Below are 5,107 nucleotides of genomic sequence, written 5' to 3'. Positions count from 1 at the left end.
AATTGATACCAATGGTTAGATCTATATTTTGAGTTACTTCTGCAGTGACAATAAAACAATTGTTTCTGCTGCCAACAGCTGGTCGAACTGGTTTCAGTTTAAGGAACAAAAGTTAATCATTAGTCCCGAGTTATGAGTGAAATCCGCCACATTTCACGTAAAGTCTAATTAGTTTACCCAGAATGGTCCCAGATTTCTAAGAAATTATTGTACCCCTCAGACATTGGCCCCAATTGTATATTATTTATGATACTTTATTGGGACGTTGCTAAATAGATTGGACAGCTGTTATGAATGATAACCATCTCTTTCAGTGTGTTCGGGGTGGGGGGGGCGCAGAGGGGGGATTTATTTTTTCTCCTGTCTTGAAATAAATTGGAGAAAGATAGGGCAGACTTTTCCGACTTGTTTTGTCAATTTGCGTGTGAAAAGCGGAGTGTAGCCCACTCGGAAGCATTGGTAGCTTTTCCCTACGTATTTTTACATACTTAGAAACAAAACTGGATTCACTCTGCCTCTGTGGCGGGTGGAACCTGATTCGCCCATTCCACCATCAGCTGAGAGACCCAATCAGTGGACGCTCCATTTAAATGTCTCCCCAACACTTGTCCTAATTCCACCGAGCTGGGTTTTGGGAGAGAGACCTCACCGGAATGCTGGATCCCGTAGAGAAGAGACGCTATCTCCTGTACCCGCAGGCGGGGAGGAGACCCTCCAGCAAGCTCACCAACCCCGCATGGGGGGCAGTGGCAGCACTGGTAATCGCTCGCTCCTGTTTCTTGCAGAGGAGGACGGGCGTCCAGTGTTGGAAGAGGATGAATGATCTGTTCAGCCAGGGTAAGTCACTCTTCTCATCTGTCACCACTCACACACCCATCACACATCCACAGGGAGCTCACTCACGGTTACATCAAGGGGCATCACCACTCGCTCTTGCATACATTTCCACATCTCCTCACCACCTCACTGCTCGCACTCACCAAATACACTCCCATCCATTGACTCTGTCTCCACCTCCTGCTGCCTTGGGAACGTGGACAGCATAATCAAAGACCCCTCCCACCCAGGTTATTCTCTCTTCCAACCTCTTCCATCAGGCAGAAGGTACAAATATCTGAGAACATGCACTAACAGGTTCAAAAACAGCTTCTTCCCCACTGTTACCAGACTTCTGAATGGCCTTCTTATGAACTGAACTGAACTCTCATAATAATAATAATTATAATAATAATTGTTATTAGTACCACATGTAGGCTTACATTAACACTGCAATGAAGTTACTGTGAAATTCCCCTAGTCGCCACACTCCGGCGCCTGTTCGGGTACACCGAGGGAGAATTCAGAATGTCCAATTCGCCTAACAAGCACGTCTTTCGGGACTTGTGGGAGGAAACCGGAGCACCCGGAGGAAACCCACACAGACACGGAGAGAACGTGCAGACTCCGCACAGACAGTGACCCAAGACGGGAATCGAACCAGAGTCTCTGGAGCTGTGAAACAAAACATCTTCTACATTAAAATTTAAAATATTTTTTTTAAGCTTAGAGTACCCAATTCTTTTTTTCCAATGAAAGGCCAATTTAATCACAGTTATTCTATGCATCTTCTCTACAGTTGCAGGACTATCTTCCAAATGCATCACCTGATATCTATGTTTATATTTTACATTGTGCATTTATGATATGTTTGATCGATCTCGGATCGTGTTTTCGGGATCCTTAAGGGGGAGGAGGAGCAGTCCCAAGTCGTGGTCCACATAGGCACCGACGACATAGGTAGGAAAAGGGATAGGGATGTAAGGCAGGAATTCAGGGTGCTAGGGTGGAAACTTAGAGCTAGAACAGAGTTATTATCTCTAGGTTGTTAACCGTGCCACGTGCTAGCGAGACGAGGAATAGGGAGAGAGAGCAGTTGAACACATGGCTACAGGGATGGTGCAGGAGGGAGGGTTTCAGATACCTGGATAATTGGGGCTCATTCTGGGGTAGGTGGGACCTCTACAAATGGGATGGTCTACACCTAGACCAGAGGGGTACCAATATCCTGGGGGGGGGGTTAGTCAAGGACAGTATTACGGTGCCAGAAAGGAAGTTTGATGAGGACTTGTCTACTGAGGTTAGAAACAGGAAAGGAGAGGTCACCCTGTTGGGAGTTTTCTAAAGGCCTCTGAAAAGTTCCAGTGATGTAGAGGAAAGGATTGCAAAGATGATTCTGGATAGGAGCAAAAGTAACAGGGTAGTTGTTATGGGGGACTTAAACTTTCCAAATATTGACTGGAAACGCTATAGATCGAGTACTTTAGATAGGTCCGTTTTTGTCCAATGTGTGCAGGAGGGTTTCCTCACACAGTATGTAGATAGGCCAACAAGAGGCGAGGCCACATTGGATTTGGTACTGGGTAAGGAACCAGGAGAGGTGTTAGATTTGGAGGTAGGTGAACAATTTGGTGATAGTCACCATAATTCGGTTACGTTTACTTTAGCGATGGAAAGGGATAGGTATATACCGCAGGGCAAGAGTTATAGCTGGGGGAAAGGCAATTATGATGCGATGAGGCAAGACTTAGGATGCATAGGATGGGAAGGAAACTGCAGGGGATGGGCACAATTGAAATGTGGAGCTCGTTCAAGGAACAGCTACTGCGTGCCCTTGATAAGTTATGTACTTGTCAGGCAGGGAGGAAGTGGTCGAGTGAGGGAACCGGGGTTTAGTAAAATAGTTGAATCACTTGTCAAGAGGAAGAAGGAGGCTTATGTAAAAATGAGACATGAAGGTTCAGTTAGGGCGCTCAAGAGTTACAAGTTAGCTAGGAAAGACCTAAAGAGAGAGCAAAGAAGAGCCAGGAGGGGACACGAGAAGTCTTTGGAAGGTAGGATCAAGGATAACCCTAAAGCTTTCTATAGGTATGTCAGGAATAAAAGAATGACTAGGGTAAGAGTAGGGCCAGTCAAGGACAGTAGTGGGAAGTTGTGCGTGGAGTCCGAGGAGATAGGAGAGGTGCTAAATGAATATCTTTCGTCAGTATTCGCGCAGGAAAAAGACAATGTTGTCGAGGAGAATACTGAGATACAGGCTACTAGACTGGAAGGGCTTGAGGTTCATAAGGAGGAGGTGTTAGAAATTCTGGAAAGTGTGAAAATAGATAAGTCCCCTGGGCTGGATGAGATTTATCCTAAGAATCTCTGGGAAGCTAGGGAAGAGATTGCTGAGCCTTTGGCTTTGATCTTTATGTCGTCATTGTCTACAGGAATAGTGCCAGAAGACTGGAGGATAACAATTGTGTCCCCTTGTTCAAGAAGGGGAGTAGAGACAACCCTGGTAACTATAGACCAGTGAGCCTTACTTCTGTTGTAGGCAAAGTCTTGGAAAGGGTTATAAGAGATAGGATTTATAATCATCTAGAAAGGAATAATTTGATTAGGGATAGTCAACACAGTTTTGTGAAGGGTAGGTCGTGCCTCACAAAACTTATTGAGTTCTTTGAGAAGGTGACCAAACAGGTGGACGCGGGTAAAGCAGTTGATGTGGTGTATATGGATTTCCTCCCACAGTCCAAAGATGTGCGGGCTAGGTGGATTGGCCATGCTAAATTGCCCGTAGTGTCCTAAAAAAAAAGTAAGGTTGGGGGGGGGTTATTGGGTTACGGGTATAGGGTGGATACGTGGGTTTGAGTAAGGTGATCATTGCTCGGCACAACATCGAGGGCCGAAGGGCCTGTTCTGTGCTGTACTGTTCTATGTTCTAATTGGTGGCAGATTCATCCATCACACTACTGGGTCACTGTCATGTGGAGTTTGCACATTCTTCCCGTGTCTGCGTGGGTTTCACCCCCAAACCCAAAGATGTGCAGGTTAGGTGGATTGGCCAGGCTAAATTGGAAAGAAAAATGATTGTGTGCTCTAAATTTATTTAAAAAAAAGAAATTTCAGATGCGTCTGTTAAAAAAAAGATCTGTACGCTGAGGCTTGAATATTTGACAATTTGAAACTACAGATTGTTTTTAAGTCTCTTTAAACCTAAGTTACTTTTGATCATGTTGGTATGGAGTCTATTTGTTGAACAATGGATAAGACTGCATTATAAATGAACCATTATTGGTAGAACATAGAATCCTTACAGAACAGAAGGAGGCCACTTGGCCCATGAAGGCCCTCTGAAAGAGGACCCTCTGAAAGAGGACCCTACCGAGGCACACTCCCTCGCCCGATCCTTGTAGCCCCCACATTGATCATGGCCAATCCACCTAATCAGCACATCTTTGAACTGTGGGAGGAAACCAGAGCAGCCAGAGGAAACCCTCGCAGACATGGGGAGAATGTGCAAACTCCACACAGACACCCCAGACCGGAATTGAACCACTGTGCCACCGTGCTGCCTGCAACCTCACACAATGCAGTGGTAAAGCAATGGTGAATGAGTTTAGCAGGAATAGGAAAGCAAAGGGGTTTCCAGGGGTTCGGTCTGAGCTGTTCACCTCTGGCGGAGGTTTCTGCTCTCCGAGACGAGCTCTCGTGATCACTTCTCATGTCTCTCACAGGTGCAGACATCCGTCTAGGGAACCTTCAGCCGCCCAAGCAACAGCCCAGGAGCAGCAGCAAGAAACTGAAGAAGCTGGCCTTCCATCAGCATAGATACTCGCCCCTTGTTGGGTCTTCCTGTGTGTTTAAATAGGAGGCCACTGGGTGAGGAGCAGGACACAAATGTGCAGGAGGAGGTGCCAGAGGAAGAGGCAGCTGCGGACTGTCTCTCTCAGAGGACCAGCGATCGATCCAGCCCTGCTCAGCTGGGGATAGAAGCAGGATCTCAGGCGTTACTGATTCCAGACACTTTTCTGTTGGACCAATAAACTGTCTAAGCGGATGACTTGTCAAATATTCTTGTGGACACACTGTCACTGGTTTAAACACTTTCTTTTTAAAGAAAACGGATACTTCAAGTTTCTAGGGATAGTCAGAAGAGGTACGGGGGATAGGGAGAGTCTCGAGTTTAGTAGGGGCGGTGTGGGTGTCAAGAGGGTCATCAGGGGTGGTGGGGTCTGGATGAAATTGGGGTGAAGTCGGGGGCTAGTCAGGAGGTGTGAGAGTAGCCACCTGCACCAGCTAGGGC

At 46.5% G+C, this 5,107-nt stretch overlaps 1 long non-coding RNA gene across 1 annotated transcript; it reads left to right on the top strand.

The window, feature by feature from the left end:
- The first annotated feature begins 423 nt into the window (after positions 1 to 423).
- LOC119975177 lies at positions 424 to 4,861 on the top strand. Its single transcript, XR_005462674.1, has 2 exons — positions 424 to 837; positions 4,539 to 4,861. It is a non-coding gene; the product is annotated as an uncharacterized LOC119975177 (long non-coding RNA).
- Positions 4,862 to 5,107: the final 246 nt, after the last annotated feature.

This window comes from Scyliorhinus canicula, chromosome 12 (genome assembly GCF_902713615.1).
Source record: "Scyliorhinus canicula chromosome 12, sScyCan1.1, whole genome shotgun sequence".
NCBI classification, from domain to species: domain Eukaryota; kingdom Metazoa; phylum Chordata; class Chondrichthyes; order Carcharhiniformes; family Scyliorhinidae; genus Scyliorhinus; species Scyliorhinus canicula.
The sequence above is the reverse complement of the archived record's forward strand: the minus strand, read 5'-3'. Positions and strand labels throughout refer to the sequence as shown.